This window comes from Bombina bombina, chromosome 2 (genome assembly GCF_027579735.1).
Source record: "Bombina bombina isolate aBomBom1 chromosome 2, aBomBom1.pri, whole genome shotgun sequence".
NCBI classification, from domain to species: Eukaryota; Metazoa; Chordata; class Amphibia; order Anura; family Bombinatoridae; genus Bombina; species Bombina bombina.
The window spans coordinates 1,045,437,946-1,045,458,867 of NC_069500.1; positions in this window are offsets into that span (position 1 = coordinate 1,045,437,946).

The window sequence follows — 20,922 nt, forward strand, 5'->3', positions numbered from 1 at the left end:
CTTGGGATTCATTCTATATTCAATCTGGATTGCACCCCGCACATTGAACTAAGGAACAGTGAGTGATGATATCTGGGACATTTTATATATATATATATATATATATATATATATATATATATATATAAAATAGGCATAGATTTATACAGGTATATATATATATATGAATATATAATTATAAATACATAGAACAAATTCTGCTTTGTTTGCAGAACATTAGAATGTGAAATATTTACAGTAAATACACAGTATAACACTTAAAGGGTCATGAAACACACATTTTTTCTTTCATAATTTAGATAGAGAATACAATTTTTAACAACTTTCTAGTTTACTTCTATTATCTAATGTGCTTAATTCTCTTGGTATTATTTGTTGAAGGAGCAGCAATGCAGTAATGGTTTCTAACTGAACTCATTGATAAGCCAATCACAATCGATATATATATAAGCAGCTACCAATCAACAACTAGAACCAAGGTTCTCTGCTGCTCCTGGGCTTTCCTAGATAAACCTTTCAACAAATGATAACAAGAGAAGGAAGCAAATTAAATAATAGAAGTAAATTGGAAAAAAAAATTAAAATTGTATCTATCTGAATCATGAAAGAAAATTTTTGGGTTTCATGTCCCTTTAAATATGAATATTGCATAAATATGATTTTACATGTTTTCATTAACTTGACTGCAGAGGGCTTCAATACACACATACACACACACACACATATATTTTATATATATATATATATATATATATATATATACATACATACAATTGTATTTGTGTTTATATATTATATATATATATATATATATATATATTTATGTATTTATTTATTTATTTATGTGTTTATATGTGTATATATAAACAATAAAGAAGGAGTTCAAAGTCACGCTTAAAATAACCAGTAAAGTAAATCCATATATAGGGCGAGATTACTTATACGGTGCAAGCTTCAACTGCTGAAACCCGCATTGTCCGTAATTTCACCTCACACATCAGGGTATTACATAAACCCCGCCGGCAGTTCATAAAGTGCCGTAAGTTGGATAAATTAGCGATGTCCAGAAATGAGCATAAATACAAATTTCTGGAGTTGCCAGTGACTTACTGCACTTTAGAAACTGCCGGTGCCTAAGAAAAAAAAAATATGTCAAATCTCCCATAAAAGTCTAACCTGCCTCCCAAAAATAAACCAGACTTGTCAAAACCCCTATATCCACCATCAAACCCACATAGGAACTAATAATATAAGTATTAACCCTTAAACAGACAAACCCCCACAACACAATAAACCTAATTAAACTATTAACCCCTAAGCCGCCATTCACCCACATCGCGATCTAACTAATAAAACTATTAACCCCTAATCCGCCATTAACCCACATTGCAATAATCCTAATAAAGTATATTAACCCCTGAGGGGCGGAGCCGGCACTCACAGGAGATGGCCGCACATTAGGTGAGCTCCGGAGCATCGGCCCAATGCATAACTAATTGAGCAATAAAAACCAAAATTGGAAGGTCCGGGCATAAACCTACAACTATATAGGAGGCAAAGATCACATCAGAAGATAGGAGAGAGACGTAATATCGAGCACTCCATCACAATACCGCACAGCGCAACATGCTGTGAGAAAGCAGCTTTCACGGAGGCTAATGCGGCACTGGAAACCCATCAAACAGGTGACAGTTGGAAAGTTGGAGCTGAAGGAGAAATGTTGGGACACTAATAAAGGTAATTAATCAGCTTGGTCACCTGAAAATTCATATAAAGCTGCTTTTCATTGCCCTGATTACACCGCACACGTGGCGGTCGCCATCTTGACACAGCACCTCCCTCAGTTAAGCTTTCAATGGAGGTTAACAGACAGTGCAAGCAGATAGAAACATGAGGATAAGAATTACACGGAAGGATGTATGTACACAGCTGAACACATTTTAGAAATATGAGACATAGGGGACAAATCATCACTAGCGAAAAACCAACTCCAAAATATAAGCACAGGGTGTCACCACGAGCATCCTCTATCTTTCACAGTGCGGTTAATCTCCCACACATACTTGTACAATGCAGGAGACTATATAGTACATGCAGAGTGGCATGCTTTTGATATAATCAGTTTTAGGCTCTCTCTCAAAGTTAAAAACAACCGCTGTGTTTAACCATTTTGCAGAAGTGCCCTAGACCAGACGCAGACAACTCTCACACGCTCACGGCTTGCTTAACTGCCACAGGCCTGACATCACACCATTAAGGACCATGTCACCCAGGAAAATGTCGCAGAAAGAGAAGGGAAAAAAAGGATACTGCTAGAGTTTCTTCTACACCTTTAGTGGATCCTTTTTTTAAAACTGTAAATACACAGATCACAGATATATCCCCATCTGCATCTCCTAAACGGACACAGGAGTCGTCAAACTCAGAATCTGAATCAGAGGCAGACCAGGACACCATTTGTGTTCCCAAATCACTATTAACTTCACTACCTTCCAAAAAAGATTTTGCATCTTTACTAGTGCAAGTAAAACAGTGTATCAAAGATGAAATCTCTGATTTAAAAAAGGACATTTCAGATATTGGCAACAGGGTAGAAAAATTAGAGGAGGACTGCAGTGCATTTAACACCTTTAAGAGCGATTTAAGCACAAAGATGGAACAGCAAGATACCACTATTCAACAAATGGAAGATAAAATAGAGGACCAGGAGAACAGGTCCAGGAGACATAATATAAGAATTAGAGGTATCCCTGAAGCAGTTCAAACCACAGATTTACCTAGATATCTACAAGCCCTGTTTGCCAATCTAACCAATCAAGAGGGTTCACCGCTAGTGGAAATAGACAGAGCACACAGAGCTCTCAGACCGGTTCCACAAGAGGGAGCCCCACCTAGAGACACTATTGTTAAAATAACTAAATATGCTGTGAAAGAACAAATAATGAAAAACGCCAGAGAGAAGCAGCCTATTCGCTTTGAGGATAAGAATTTGCAGTTATATGCGGACCTATCTACTAGGACACTTCAGAGGCGTAAAGAGTTATCTCCATTAACCTCACATTTGAGGTCTATGAACATCAAATACAGATGGAGTTATCCTTTACAGCTAGTTGTCACTTGGAACAACAGAAGAGCAACATGCACAACCCCGTCGGAAATGATAGATTGCTGTCGCAAATTAGAGATTCCTCCAGTAAAACTAGATGCCGGAAAACCCACAGAACAAGATCTGTCAGCAAGTAAAGAGACACTAACTCGACACAGAAGCTCTGACTGGCAAAGAGTACAGAGGAAAAAATAAATCCAGCATCCAGCAATGACATTAAATGATAAACAGATGATATACACGACTGGCCTATAATGGCCTATATATGTATCCTTTTGAGAGTCAAGACTTAAGTTATTGTTCCTTTTTTATTAAGCTGTTTTGAGTGTTTGTGTCTTTTCTCTTTTCAGGTTTTCATGGACAATTGGTTTGTGAACATAATACATAAGTAAAATAATTAATGCCTGAGTACTACAACATTTAACAGCTATGTATTGGGCAGATAGAGTTCCATATGGAATTCTTTTTGGTTATATACCCCCCTGTAACCAACTACAGGTTAGAATTAGTTTATATTGTTAAAAATGGTTTTGTTAAGTTAAGTTGTTATTTTGTTTTAGCAGAAAATGTTATGTCAATAGAAATAGGGTCAGCTCTAAACAAGAACAGGTAAAACACAAGACATGAAAGAAGAATCTGTGATACGTTTAGTATCACAGAATGTAAAGGGATTCAACAGTCCCCAAAAAAGATCTCTAGCAATCCATGACCTTTTAAAAAAACAAGGCGACATATTGGGATTGCAAGAAACACACTTTAAAAGGGGTAGCATCCCAAGATATTTTCATAAAAATTACACCCAACATTTCCATAGCGCACACCCGAAGAAAAAAATAAACGGTGTTAGTATTTTTATACACAAGTCGGTCCCTTTTACTTTGATAAACTAAATTAAAGATAAAGAAGGTAGGTTCATAGCTGTAAGTGGAATGTTATTTAACAAGCCTACCACAATAGTAAATATATATGCCCCAAACCAAGGCCAAGCAACCTTCCTCAAGTCCATCACCCCTTTAATTAGAGATGTTCAGGTAGGGCAGCTGTTGGTACCGGGAGATTTTAATATTCCACTGTTCCCCAAACTGGACAGTTCGAACAGTAATATACAGGTACCCAAAAAAAACCTCAAAGCGATGTGGAACTTCAATAGGACATTATGTCTACATGACCCATGAAAAATACACAACCCACATAAAAGAGATTATACCTTCTTCTCGGCTCCAAATAAAACATACTCCAGAATAGATTACATAATGGTTGACCACATCACATTATCCTTGGTGGAAAACGTGTCCATCTTACATACAGCATGGTCAGACCATTCCATGGTGAAATGCAATATTAAGTGGCCATCAGCACCTATCAGAGAATTTAGTTGGAGGCTAGATTCTTCACTTCTTTTACATCCCGAGATCAATAAATTAGTACAAACAGAGCTCAGAGAATACTTCACACTTAATACACAAGACGGAATATCCTCTTCCACGGTATGGGAAGCTCATAAGAGCTATATTCGGGGAGTACTGATTAAAGCCGCTGCACATAGAAACAAACATCTGAGGGAAGAATACACCCACATTTCCACAGAAATATCACAATTAGACTACCTACATAAATTACACCCACAAGACAAAAACATACAAGAGCAACTTTATTTCTATAGGGAAAAAATGACAACGCATTTACACATTAAAGCACAAACTATAGCCCTTAAATTAAAACAGAAATTCTATGCAGAGGCCAACAAACCAGGTCGGCTTCTGGCAAGGTCTCTGAAGACCAAACAAGCTAAAACATATATTCACTCAATAAAACAACCAGATGGTAATACAGTTGAAGACACCAAACAAATAGCTGAAACTTTTAAAAATTATTTCCATTCCCTTTACAATTTATTCCCAAATAGAACACAAGAACAACACTCTCCGCAATGTGTTGCATATCTGGACGGAACCCACATAACCACATTATCAGAGGATGAGAGGGATTCATTGAACTCTCCTATCCAAACACAGGAGATATTAGAGGCAATCAAAACAATTAAAACAGATAAAGCCCCTGGCCCAGATGGGTTCTTAGGCCTATATTATAAATTACACCAAAAGGAGCTACTACCACATATGTTGAATATGTTTCATGAAGTTGAGGAAAGGGGGTTATTCTCAGATGAAATGCTACAGGCTTTCATCACTGTATTACCCAAACCAGGGAAAAAAAGTGATCAACCTGCTAATTATAGACCCATTTCCCTTCTGAATCTAGACTTAAAAATATAAGCCAAAATATTAGCTACCAGATTGAACAAATTCCTACCCAAATTAATTTCCCCTGATCAAGTGGGATTCGTGCCGAGGAGGGAAGCAAGAGACAATACCATAAAAATACTAGACCTGATAGAATATGTAAATAAAAATAATATCCCGACAATTCTGTTATCAACAGATGCAGAAAAAGCTTTTGATAGGCTGGATTGGTCGTTCTTGGAATCAGTTTTATATAAATTTAACTTTCCACCCTTATTTATAAAACAGGTTATGGCTTTGTATGCGTTCCCCTCGGCACGAATCCGCATAAACGGCACCTTATCAGAACAGTTTGAAATCAGAAATGGAACGAGGCAGGGCTGCCCTCTGTCCCCCCTTTTATTTGTTTTATCCCTGGAAATTTTGGCATCTAAGATTAGACATAGTTCTTCCATCAAAGGAATAACGATTAAAAATAAAACATACAAATTGTCTATGTTCGCAGATGACATCCTTATGTCACTAACATCTCCTCGGGAATCTATTTTAAAAGTCCAAAAAATCCTAACGGAATACGGGAAGGTCTCAAACTTTTCGGTTAACATGTCCAAATCGGATATTCTCCCCATTAATATTCCTCTTAGTGAATTAAATAAAATTAAGGAAAGCAGCAAATTTAACATCCAATCGGGTTCAATCAAATACCTAGGAATTAGTATCACTCCCAAAAACGAAATTACACGCACAACAAATTTCTCAAAATTTACTGCAGACATTAATAGATTAACATCCTCATGGAAGGCTAGGCATACGTCATGGGTAGGCAGGATCCACTCCACTAAAATGATAATTCTACCAAAGATATTATACTTCCTACAGACAATACCACTACCTCACACAGAGACTTATATCCATAAACTACAAAAAATAATTAATCATTATATATGGGGGAACAAGCCTTCCAGAATTAGCAGATCAACCATGTATGCATCTAAAGAATTGGGGGGCTTGGGTGTCCCAAATCTTATACTATACAAGAAAGCAATCTCTTTACATAAGATAATAGAGTGGTGCAGATTTAGCGAGGTGAATTTTAAACACTGGATACAGATTGAACATGATGTCTCGGGAAGTCAGCAACTTGGGGGTGCAAGTTGGACTCCTAACATATCATATTTCACACATGGGGATCCATTACAGACCATCAATAACACATTTTCAGACTGGAGATCAATATGCTCTAAAAACAAAGAGATATCCAGCGGATTCTCCCCCTTAACCCCCATTCTATCAAACCCAGATCTTCCATTTAACAAATCTTTTATACTAGACTCTGATATGACTAGCAATAGATTAGTGCCTATAGTTTTGGTGACACACTTGAATAAAGTAAAACCTAAGCCCGAAATAGAACAAGTGGGCAGGGGCATTTTCACATCTTGGCTAAGTTATCACCAGGTTAATCATTATATTAACACACACAGAGAAAGACACAACTTTCTTAGACCCCTAACTATGTTTGAAAACATGTGCCACACTGGTCTTCCGTTAAGAGGGCTAACATCACAACTGTACAAAATGCTACTGAAAATAACTACCCCAAAGCCACATAATTTTACCAAAAATTGGGAAAGGGAATTAAACTTACAGTTTAGTGACAAAGAGTGGATAGACATTTTCCAAACAACAGCCCATTCTGCACACTCTACTCAAGGCTTGGAAACTAATTACAAAATTATGCTGAGATGGTATCTCACCCCACACAGGCTTAAACACATGTTCCCAAAAGCTTCTAATAAATGTTGGAGATGCAAAGGAGAGGTGGGGGATTTGGGACACATTTGGTGGTCTTGCCACATAATACATGATTTTTGGAACCGTGTGGTGAGGGAGATTAATTTATCAACCACCAGCAGTCTATCATTGTCACCTAGGGTTTGCCTATTTAACTCATATGATGAAATAAAATGTGTAATAAAAAGAAATCTAACACAGATAATGTTCAATGCAGCAAAAGTGCTGATAGCCTCTCACTGGAAATCAAATATAGCCCCTTCTTTAGACTCTTGGAGAGATAAAGTCAACAATTTAATTAAACTGGAAAGATACTATTTTCTTAGAAGTAATCGAATGCAGCTATACAATGATATGTTATTCTTTTGGGACTCATATAGAGGACTTATCACACAGAAATAATGGAATATGTTGACATCTATAGGTTATATGTTCAGAATCTTTTAGTTTAGTGTTGAGACTTATCTAGTTAAATTAGTCAGTAGATTTGACATATGAAAATAATCTGCTTAATTTGACACAAATGTATTAAGTGCCAATGATGTAATGTTTACTGCTTATTTTTAGGTTGATTCAGTTTTTGTTTACTTTTTATTGATTTTAAATGTCATAGGACGAACCATAAGTGCTTGTAATTTTTAGCCTATTTCCATGTTACTATGAAGACAGAGAGTGTTAATCTGAACTTTTGCTGTAACGTAAAATATGGAAAGAGCATATAATGTCCAATGAGTGTATGTTAAAATTTTTCAATAAAGAAATAATTATAAAAAAAAAAAGTATATTAACCCCTAATTTGCCATTAACCCACATGTCAATAATCCTAATAAATCTATTAACCCCTAATCTACCAAACCCCCACAAAGCATTAATCCAAATAGATCTATTAACCCCTAATCTGCCAAACCCCCACAACGCAAATAATTAAATAATTGCCAAGCCTCTTAACCTAATACCCCCTAAATTAACCCCAATTACCTACATTAAAAAATACCAAATTACAATTAAAATAAAAAAGCTAACACTACTTAAAAATAAAAAAACTAAATTTAAATTAATCTAAGATTAAAAAATAAATAAAAAAGTCTAACATTACATAAAATAATAAACCAAATTATCAAAAATAGAAAGATTTAACCTAATCCCTATGAAAATAACCCCCCAAAATAAAAACACCCCGTAATATAATGCTAAAATACCAATAGCCCTTAAAGGGCCTTTTGTAGGCCATTGTCCTAAGTTAAACAGCTCTTTTTCTTAAAAAAATACTAAGTCCCCCCTCTAACACTACCCCCCCACCAAACCCCCCAAAATAAAAAAACTAACACTAAAAATCCTAAACTATCCATTGTCCCTAAAGGGACATTTGTATGGACATTACTCTTAAAAGGGTTTCAGCACTTTTAAGAGTGCCAAGAAATCCCTAATATAAATAAGAAACCCCCAAAATATAAAAAAAGCCTAAGTCTAACCCCCCAAATAGGTACTCACCATTCCTGAAGTCCGGCGGAGAAGGTCCGGTTCCAGGCGGTGAAGTCTTCTTCCAAGCATACAACATCTTCTTCTTCCAAGCGGGCATCTCTGTCTTCTTCATCCAGGACCAAGCCGGCGCAGAGCGGAGATGAGCAGGACTGGTGACAGCGGAGCCATGGAGCGTGGTGGATGCTCTTTGTACGATCGCCGCTGTAGTGAATTCAAGGTAAATTCAAGGTGTGCATTTAAAAATGGCGTCCCTTGCATTCCTATTGGCTACTGAAATCATATTGGCTGTTCAAATCAGCCTATATATATATATATATATATATATATATATATATATATATATATATATATATATACACATATTTAGACATTTACTTGTATGTAGCTCAATTTTAAAGCCCTTTGCAGTCTTGAGCCATATCCTTGAGTCTTATAACTTTTTAATGCAATTTTTAATAATTTTTAACTTACTATCGCCTAGATTTAGAGTTCTGCGTTAGGGTTAAAAGCAGCGTTAAGGGCTCCTAACGCTGCTTTTTACCGCCCGCTGGTATTTAGAGTCAGTCAGGAAAGGGTCTAACCCTCACTTCCAAGCCGCGACTTTTCCATACCGCAGATCCCCTTACGCCAATTGCTTATCCTATCTTTTCAATGGGATCTTCCTAACGCCGGTATTTAGAGTCTTGGCTGAAGTAAGCGGTACACCCTCTACCGACAAGACTCCATCCGCAGGAAAAAGTCAGGAGTTAAGAGCTTTCTGGGCTAACGCCGGTTTATAAAGCTCTTAACTACTGTGCTCTAAAGTACACTAACACCCATAAACTACCTATGTACCCCTAAACCAAGGTCCCCCCACATCGCTTCCAAACTAATATTTTTTTTTACCCCTAATCTGCCGACCGCACACCACCGTCACCTACATTGTACCTATAAACCCCTAATCTGCTGCCCCTAACATCGCCGACACCTACATAATATTTATTAACCCCTAATCTGCCCCCCCCAACGTCGCCGGTTCCTACCTACACTTATTAACCCCTAATCTGCCGACCGGAGCTCGCCGCTACTCTAATAAATGTATTAACCCCTAAGCCGGCTCACTCCTGCCTCAAAAACCCTATAATAAATAGTATTAACCCCTAATCTGCCCTCCCTAACATCGCCGACACCTAACTTCAAGTATTAACCCCTAATCTGCCGACCGGAGCTCGACGCTACTCTAATAAATGTATTAACCCCTAAAGCTAAGTCTAACCCTAACCCTAACACCCCCCTAAGTTAAATATAATTTTAATTTTACAAAATAAATTAAATCTTATTAACTAAAGTCTTCCTATTTAAAACTAAATACTTACCTGTAAAATAAACCGTAATATAGCTACAATATAACAAATAATTATATTGTAGCTATTTTAGAATTTATATTTATTTTACAGGCAACTTTGTATTTATTTTAACTAGGTACAATAGCTATTAAATAGTTATTTACTATTTAATAGCTACCTAGTTAAAATAATTACAAAATTACCTGTAAAATAAATCCTAACCTAAGTTACAATTAAACTTAACACTACACTATCAATAAATAAATTAAATCAATTAACTACAAGTACCTACAATTAAATAAACTAAACTAAATTACAAAAAAACAAACAGTAAATTACATAAAATTAAAAAAGATTATAAAGAATTTTAAGCTAATTACACCTACTCTAAGCCCCTTAATAAAATAACAAAGCCCCCCAAAATAAAAAAAATTCCCTACCCTAATCTAAATTAAAAATAGTTAACAGCTCTATTACCTTACCAGCCCTTAAAAGGGCTTTTTACGGGGCATGCCCCAAAGAAATCAGCTCTTTTGCCTGTAAAAAAAACATAATACCACCCCCCAACATTACAACCCACCACCCACATACCCCTACTCTAACCCAAACCCCCCTTAAATAAACCTAACACTACCCCCCTGAAGATCTCCCTACCTTGAGTCGTCTTCACCCAACCGGGCACCGATGGACCAAAAGAAGACATCCGGAGCGGCAGAAGTTTTCATCCAATCCGGGCAGAAGAGGACATCCGGACCAGTAGACATCTTCATCCATCCGGAGCGGAGCCATCTTCTTCCAGCCGACGTGGATTCATCCTCTTCTACCGACGCCTACTCGCTGAATGAAGGTTCCTTTAAATGACGTCATCCAAGATGGCATCACTCGAATTCCGATTGGCTGATAGGATTCTATCAGCCAATCGGAATTAAGGTAGGAAAAATCTGATTGGCTGATTGAATCAGCCAATCAGAATCAAGTTCAATCGGATTGACTGATCCAATCAGCCAATCAGATTGAGATCGCATTATATTGGCTGCTCTGATCAGCCAATCAAATGCGAGCTCAATCTGATTGGCTGATTGGATCAGCCAATCCGATTAACCTTGAATCTGATTGGCTGATTCAATCAGCCAATCAGATTTTTCCTACCTTAATTCCCGATTTTCTGAGAGAATCCTATCAGCCAATCGGAATTCGAGGGACGCCATCTTGGATGACGTAATTTAAAGGAACCTTCATTCGGCGAGTAGGTGTCGGTAGAAGAGGATGGATCTGCGTTGGCTGGAAGAAGATGGCTCCACTCCGCTCCGCTCCGGATGGATGAAGATAGAAGATGCCGCTTGGATGAAGATGTCTACCGGTCCGGATGTGGGTATGTGGGTGGTGGGTTGTAATGTTGGGGCGTGGTATTGTGTTTTTTTTACAGGCAAAAGAGCTGATTTCTTTGGGGCATGCCCCGCAAAAAGCCATTTTAACGGCTGGTAAGGTAATAGAGCTGTTAACTTTTTTAATTTAGATTAGGGTAGGGAATTTTTTTATTTTGGGGGGCTTTGATATTTTATTAGGGGGCTTAGAGTAGGTGTAATTAGTTTAAAATTCTTTATAATCTTTTTTTATTTTTTGTAATTTAGTGTTTGTTTTTTTTGTAATTTAGTTTAGTTTATTTAACTGTAGGTACTTGTAGTTAATTGATTTAATTTATTTATTGATAGTGTAGTGTTAGGTTTAATTGTAACTTAGGTTAGGATTTATTTTACAGGTAATTTTGTAATTATTTTAACTAGGTAGCTATTAAATAGAAAATAACTATTTAATAGATATTGTACCTAGTTAAAATAAATACAAAGTTGCCTGTAAAATAAATATAAATTCTAAAATAGCTACAATATAATTATTCGTTATATTGTAGCTAAATTAGGGTTTATTTTACAGGTAAGTATTTAGTTTTAAATAGGAAGACTTTAGTTAATAATATTTAATTTATTTTGTTAGATTAAAATTATATTTAAGTTAGGGGGGTGTTAGGGTTAGGGTTAGACTTAGCTTTAGGGGTTAATACATTTATTAGAGTAGCGGCGAGCTCCGGTTGGCAGATTAGGGGTTAATACTTGAAGTTAGGTGTCGGCGATGTTAGGGAAGGCAGATTAGGGGTAAATACTATTTATTATAGGGTTTTTGAGGCGGGAGTGAGGCGGTTTAGGGGTTAATACATTTATTAGAGTAGCGGCGAGCTCCGGTCGGCAGATTAGGGGTTAATAAGTGTAGGTAGGTAGCTGCGATGTTGGGGGGGTAGGTTAGGGGTTAATAAATATAATGTAGGTGTCGACGATGTTAGGGGCAGCAGATTCGGGGTACATAGGGATAATGTAGGTTGCAGCGGTGTACGGAGCAGCAAATTAGGGGTTAATTGTGTAATGCAGGTGTAAGCGATAGCGGGGGCGGCAGATTAGGTGTTAATAAGTGTAAGATTAGGGGTGTTTAGACTCAGGGTTCATGTTAGGGTGTTAGGTGCAGACTTAGGCTAACGCAGCCCTTCAGAGAACTCTCAATACCAGCGTTGTTTAAAAGGTGCGGGGGAAAAAAAAGGAACGTTAGCTACGCGGGTCGTTACCGACAAAACTCTAGTGTAATTATGAGTGTAACTGTAATTTTAAATTATTTTTAAATCTTTTTATGTGATTTCTTTGGCTCGCGTAACAGTTAACCAGAGCTCTGAAGTTATCCCAACTCACAGTAAATTCAATTGCACTCAACTGAACATGTTTATTTTCCACTTGTAATACGCACACTACTTCCCACTCATGAAAAGAGCTGCAAATAACCCATTATAGTGAATGTGCTACACTTAGAGTTTCACTCGTAATCTAGTCCTTTGTCTTTTATTACCTTTAAAACCAACAATGTATTTATATACTTAAAGTGCCCCCCAGAAACAAAAAAATAAAATAAACCTGAAATGCTCAAAGAAATATTATTTTCCCAAATATAGCAACTATCTAGAATTCAAACAATTACTGAATGAAAAATACTACTACTACTCTTTTCCCTCTTATTATTATAGTAATAATTATAAGTATGCTACCAATTTAGGGACAGATTACAAGTGGAGTTCTATTGTTAGTGTGAGGAGCTTGAATCCATATAACAAGTGGTGTGCTGTTTAAATTACCACACATTTGTTTGCGTGAAATTTCTTTAACTTATGCTCTCATTATTTTCTATGGGTGGGGTTGAGTGGATGTCCTCTTCTTGCAGTCACCAGCCGCAAACTAAATTTTGAATTTGTGGTACCTTCTTTTCATAGGGGCACCGTTGCATTCCTATTGGCTGATTTTCAATTTTCAATTCAAATCAGCCAACAGAAATGAGATTCCATTCTATTGGCTGATTTGGATTTGAAAGAGGTACATCACATTTAAAATTCAGTGTGGGGCTGTAGACTGCATTAAGAGGTTGTTGGGGATGAAAGATAAGAAGATGGATGAAGAGAAGAAGACCAAAGCTGGGATGAAGATAAGAAGACCACTGCTGGTACAATGCTAGGATGGACCACCACCTGGATGAAGGTGGAGTGACACCAGGATGAAGATGGAGCGCCACTGCCTAGTTTCCACTTTGGTTAGTACCATATTTGGGGTGTAGTGTCAGGATATTTTTTTGCGTCTTTTTTTTTTATTTTTTATTATTATTATTTTTTTAAATTTGATTTTGGGCAGAAAAAGAGCTAAATTCCCTTTAAGGGTAATGCAAAGCTAAATGTCATTTTCAGGTTAGTTTTTAGAGTAGTTTTCTTCTAGATTCATGTGTGGTTTAAAAATAAAAAATAAAATACACTTTAGGGCAATGACCTATAAAAGCTGGTTAGTGGGTTTAGTTGTAAGTGGGTATTTTGCTGTGGAGGTGTAGGGGCTAATAGAGTAGTGGGGTATTCTGTAATGTGGGGGTGTGGCATTTTAGGGGTTAATAGAGTAGAGGTTATTTTGCAGTGGCTATGGGTGGTTTAGGGGTTAATAGAGTAGAGGGGACTTTGCAGTGGGATGTGTTGCGGTTTAGGGAATATTCGAGTAGGCGGCTTGTGGTGATTTTGATTAGCTTTTGAGTATGGGTGTTAGGTTTTTTCCACTTTTCTCCATTTAAGTTTTTGGGAGAATACATTACTGCTGTCAAAATTTTTTAACCTGCTCTTTGCTACCCGAAGCTCACAAAGAGCATAAGTCGAGCATAATTAGTCATCAGAAATCTGGACTTTACATTCATATTGATGTGAATGTTTGCTATTCAGCAGCCATGGAACCAATGAGCTCTTTCCAATTGACTGGTTCACAAATGGGGGCCATAATGCTTCAATTATATTTTTTATATTTTATATTTTGTATATGATTGATTAATTGTATACATCCATTCACTAGATCTTTGAAAATATGTGATATGAATGTATTTACAGAATATGTTACAGGAACTGATAATAATGAGAAAAAAAATAGCATGCTATACATTGAACATCATTATATCTTATATCATTATTCCCATTGAATGACCTCCTCAACAAACCCTCTCATTTATAATGATCATGCACTTTCAAATACCACTGCCACAGTTGACAGCGATATTCAAAGAAGCCGCACATATGTCCATACGCCTTTTAGTACATGAGGCGCAATTGTTTGCAGTGGTAAAGAGATGAATAAATAAAGAGTGTCAATCAAGATATTTATTCCCCTTTCAGGCACTAATCTGAATCTTAACAAAAATTAACATGCAATATTAAATATATTGTATATATGGTCACAATTTAAGTTAGTACAAAAGACAGTTGAACTAATGTGCATAATTTTTATTTAGAGGATATTAACTTAACTGCTTATTAATGTTCTACGTTTTGTAAAAACTGTATTTTCTCATACAAAGTCCTTGCAGCATGTCAGGAATAGCTATTTCCTTCCACATGGCAGGGAGAGTCCACCATTCATTAATTACTGTTGGTAAATACAACACCTGGCAAAGACACCTTAGCCAAAGGCTTAAATATCCCTCCCACTTCCCCTATCCCCCAGTCATCCTTTGCCTTTCGTCACTATAGGAGGTGGCAGAGAAGTGTTAGAAGATATGGAAAGTCCTGTAATGGGTATATTCCCTTCAAAGAAAGGACTGGAGTTTTAATTAGTCATGTCAACCTCTCAGTAAAAGTATTGATGAAAGTTAGAGTCTGGAGATGCAGGGAAAGTTTTTCTATGAACCCATCCAGGCTGCGACTAACAGCTCCTGAGCAATCAGTGTTGGCAAATTTCACTGCTTGCTGTTACACACTCAAGTCCATGTCAGAGGCATCGCTGTAAGACTGTCACATTTGAGAGACTGTGCCTGTTCCACAGCATGGATCCTGGAGGTAAGATCCTTTTATATATACATTGCTATACAGGGTCACAGTGTGGCTCCTTTATACCTCGATAAGATTAAGGATTAACATCTCCTTCAGGGAGATTATTTGAACAGCAAGGGGGTTATATATAACTGCTTTTATGTGAGTTTTTTGGGCTCATAAACTGTGTGCTTTTGGTTTGGAACCTGACTCTCAGTCTCTTAGACTTATGGGGCTCCATCCCTAAGGTGGATGGCACTATTTCTATGCTGGCTAAGCGTACTACTACCCCTGGAGGATAGTTCCTCTTTCAGAGAACCTAAGGATAAGAAAATCGAAACCTTTCTGAGGAAGATGTTTCAACATACAGGGTTTTTATTTCAACCGGCGGCAGCAGTAGCCATGGTTGCTTGGGTAGCTACCTATTAGTGTGATTCTCTGTCAGAGCTCATTGAGGTGGAGACTCCCCTTGAGGATATTCAGGAGAGAATTAAAGCTCTAAGAATTGCTAACTCCTTCATCTGAGACATGAATATGCAGATTATTCGCATAAATGCAAAGGCTTCTGGCTTTGCGGTCCTAGCCGCTGGGCTCTCTTGTTGAAGTCTTGGTCTGCGGATACGACTTCTAAATCCAGACTCCTCTCTCTTCCTTTCAAGGGGAAGATTTTATTCAGTCCAGGGCTGGACTCCCTTATTTCTATGGTTCCCAGGGGGAATGGTGCCTTCCTACCACAGGACAAGAAAAACAGGCCTAAGTGATGACAATTGTCTAATTATCATTCCTTTCATTCTGACAAATCACAACAACAGCAATCCTCATCCAAGTTTGAGCAGCCTAAGGGTACTTGGAAGCCGGCTCAGTCCTGACTAAGAATTCTGCCGAGAACAAATGGGCATGAATGGGCAGCCCCCAGATCAGGGATCGGATCGAGTAAGGGCAGACTGTCTCTTTTTTCAGACGCTTGGTTCCAGGATGTACATGATCCTTGGGACCTGGAGGTTGTATCTCAAGGATACAGGATAGGATTCAAGTCCCATCCGCCCAGGGGCAGATTCCTACTCTCCAGTCTGTCTACAAGACCAGAAAAGAGGGCTGCCTTCTTAGGTTGCATACAGAATCTCTCCTCTCTAGGAGTTATTGTCCCGATACCTTCAGCAGAAAGAGGTTTGGGGTTTTATTCAAACCTTTTTGTGGTTCCAAAGAAGGGGGGAACGTTTTGTCCAATTCTGGACCTAAAGTGCCTAAACAAGTTTCTGAGTGTTCCCTCTTTCAAGATGGAGACAATTCGGTCAATCCTTCCTCTGGTTCAGGAAGGACAGTTTATGACCACAATAGACCTGAAGGATGCATACCTTCATGCCCCGATACACAAGGAACATTTTCAGTTCCTGAGGTTGGCTTTTCTGGACCTGCACTTCCAGTTCATAGCTCTTCCGTTTGGCCTAGCTACTGCTCCAATAATATTTTTGAAGGTTCTGGGAGCTCTTCTAGCCATTGCCAGAAAATGAGGTATTGCAGTAGCACCTTACCTGGATGATATCTTGGTACAGGCACCATCTTTTCATCTAGCGGAAGAGTTCCTTCTCAATCTTCTTCAATCACATGGATGGAAGATAAACTTGAAAAAGAGTTCTCTTACTCCAAGTACAAGGGTGATTTTACTGGGGTCAATAATAGACATCCATGTCCATGAGAATATTCCTCACAGATCAGAGACATTTCAAGCTAACTTTTGCGTGTCTAGCCCTCTAGGCCTCCTCGAGACCCTCAGCGGCTCAGTGTATGGAGGTGATTGGACTCATGGTGTTCTGTATGGACATCATTCCTTTTGCCAGATTCCATCTCAGACCCTCACAACTATGAATCCTGAGACAACAGATCGTGCTGGACAACCTGTCGAGAGACTCGCTCTCCTAGTGGCTCTGTCCAGATCATCTGTCTCAAGGCATCTGCTTCTTGAGACCATCATGGGAGATTGACTATGGATGCAAGTCTTTCCGACTGTGGAGCCATTTGGGTTGCCAAGAAGGCACAAGGTCTGTGGACTCAGGAGGAGTCCTCTCTTCTGAGTCCTCTCTTCTGATCAATATTTTGGAACTCCGGGCAATCTTCAATGCCTTGAAGGCTTGGCTCCTTCTGGGTTCATCCCAGTTAATCAGATTCCAATCAGACAATATAACCTTGGTTGCCTACATCAACCATCAGGGGGGAATTAGAAGTTTATTGGCACTGAGAAAAGTATCTCAGATACTAGAGTGCGCGGAGACTCACAGATGTAGGCTATCATGATCCACATACCAGGTGTGGACAACTGGGAAGCGGACTTCCTCAGCAGACAATCCTTTCACCCAGGGAAATAGGCTCTCCACCCTAGGTGTTTGTAGAAATATGCTGCAAGTGGGGGATGCTGGAGATAGATCTCATGGCATCCTGCCTCAATACCAAGCTACCAAGGTATGGGTCGAGGTTAAGGGATCCTGAGGCAGAATGGATAGATGCCCTATCAGTACCATGGAGGTTCAGACTCATATATATTTTTCCTCCATTAACACTTCTCCCTCATGTGGTGGCTCGCATCAAGCAGGAGAGAGCATCAGCGATTCTGATTGCTCCGTTGTGGCCACGAAGGTCATGGTTTGCTGATCTCCTCAATGGAGGTTATCTTGTTGCAGAGATCTGCTGATACAGGGGCCCTTCGTTCATCAAAATCTAGATTCTCTGAGGCTGACTGTATGGAGATTGAACACTTAGTGTTAGCCAAGAGAGTTTTTTCTGAGAGTGTTATCGACACTCTGGTTCAAGCTCTTAAAGTGAATGTAAAGTTTCACCAAGTAGTGCCCGGTTTTTAAAAATACTATTAAAAACAGGAGCACTTTCATTGATGAAACTTTACATTGCACCATATTTGTAGAAATACTTACCTCTTCATCTTGAAAGCCACTCCAGCCCGTCGCAAACCTCTAACTACATCAGCAATGATGATTCCGGCATCCTCCAATCACGGCTTCCCCCCCGGGGGAAGCATTGCCTAAAGCAACGCCGTGATTGGAGGAAGGCCGGAATCGTCATTTGTGATGTAGGAAAGGGATTGTGATGGGCTGATGAAGCACTGGAGCGGCTTTCAAGACAAAGAGGTAAGTATTTCTACAAATATGGTGCAATGTAAAGTTTCATCAATGAAAGTGCCCCTGTTTTTAATAGTATTTTTAAAAATACTTGATGAAAATTGAAATTCACTTTAAGCTAGTTACTCGTCTTATCTACCATAAAGTGTGAAGGACTTACTTGTATTGGTGTGAAGAGCGTGGCTTTTCCTGGCATAAGGTTAAGGTGGCCTAGGTTAGCTTTTCTCCAGTATGGACTGAAGAAGGGTTTATCTGCTAATTCCCTGAAGGGACAGATATTGGCCCTGTTGGTGCTGCTGCACAGACAACTGGCTGAGCTTCTGGATGTGCAGTCCTTTGTTAAGACTCTGGCTAGGATCAGACCTGTGTTTAGATCTGGGGCTCCACCTTAGGGCCTCAATTTGGTTCTTAGTGTTTTGCAGCAGGCTCCATTTGAGGCTATGCATTCTGTTGTCATTAATTTGTTATCTTGGAAGGTTCTTTTCTTGTTGGCTATTGCTTCTGCGTGCAGAGTTTCTGCGATTTCTGCTTTTTCTGTTTTTCCATGCTGATAAGGTGGTTTAATGCACCAAATTAGGGTTTCTCCCTAAGGTGGTGTTGAATCGTAACATTAATCAGGAAATTGTTGTTCCTTCTTTGTGTCCTAATCCTTCTTCAGCAAAGGAATGTTTGCTTTACAATATAGATGTCGTTAGTGCCTTGAAGTTATATCTTCTGTCTACTAAGGAATTCAGACAGTCTTCCCCTTTGTTTGTCATCTATACGTGGAAGCGTAAGGGGCAGAAGGCTACTACGACTTCCCTATCTATTGGGTTGAGGAGTGTCATCCGCTAAGCTTATGAGACAGCAGGACAACAGCCACCTGAGAGGATAACAGCTCATTCCACTAGAGCAGTGGCTTTCTCTTGGGCTTTTAAGAAAGAAGCCTTAATGGATCAGATTTGTAAGGCGGCTACCTTGTCCTCTTTACACACTTTTTCTAAATTTTACAAGTTTGATGTGTTTGCTTTGGTGGAAGCAGCTTTCAGGAGAAAAGTTTTACAGGCTGTGGTGCCCTCAGAATAGGGTCTGCCTCTTTTTTTTCTGTTCCCTTGCGTTATTCATTCAGTGTCCTCTGGAGCTTGGGTATAGTTTTCCCAACAGTAAGGAATGAAGTTGTGGACTCTTTGTGCCTTTTGGAAGGAAAACATAATTTAAGCTTACCAGATAAATTCCTTTCCTTCCTTACAGGGAGAGTCAACGACCCTGCCCGTAATTTATGTTTTGATGGGCAGCTCCCTTTTTTATATTATTTCTTTTGGCACCTTTATACCCTGATGTTTATCCTACTTTTCCTTGTTCCCTTGGCAGAATGTCTAGGGGATAGGGAAAATGGGAGAGATATTTAAGCCTTTGGCTGGGGTGTCTTTGTCTCCTCCTGGTAGTTAGGTGTTGTATTTCCCAACAGTAAGGAATGAATTTGTGGACTCTCCCTGCCAGGAAGGAAAGGCATTTATCTGGTAAGCATAAATTATGTTTTTGTCATATTTCCACTATACACTTTTGGTAGATACATTATTGATAAAATATATTATACATACTTTCTGTTAATGTCCTTACACTGGGCAAATGTGCTAAATGGTCTATATCATTTTTCTTTTATTTTTTGACGATTGTTTTTGTCCATCTTCTTCTATTATTAAGCAGGCTATATATTCTGAAACCTTGAAGTGTTTCTTCTCTGATTACCTTCTTACCATTCTGAAAAGATCTCTTTCTAATCTTCAAAGAGATTAAGAAGCTGAACTGAAATCAGAGAGGATGAACAACTAAGAAAGAACTGAACAGCATTTTAAGTACATAGAGTTTATTTATTTATTTATTTATTTATTTTTTAACAGAAATAAAAAAAGAATTCTTTCAGAATGTAAGATAAAGAAGCAAAATGTTTATGTACACTGGCCGAATAGCTAATAAAAAACAGTGTTCATCAAATTTTAAACAAGGCTGACTAATAAAAGGATATTGGATAAAGCACATCTAATAGGGACATTGAACACTAAATACATGTTATATGCATATTATTGAGGTTATTCCCTGGCTCCCTCTAGTCATGGATGCCGACATGTTGAAATCTATCTTTCACTACTTTCCAATGCTCTCCTATTTGCACATGTGCAGTGTCTCTCCTTCAGATACCTGCAGTGTAACCTAAGATAAGTTTGTGCATATCTACATTGGAAATGTTACATATTGCTGAAAAATAAAACACTGTGGTTCACTAACAGCTGTTTACCACAGTTTTGGATGATGGTGCTTTTTTACTCAGTGACAGGAATTTTATCAATTTTATAAACATTTCTCTTAAATTCATATTCCTATGTACACTACTTTAATAGAAATATACAATATGAAATCTAAGATGAATAAAGCTGTTATTTTATTTAGGGCTAGATTACAAGTAGGGCGTTATTATTAGCTAACTTGCGCTCAAGTGCAAACAAAT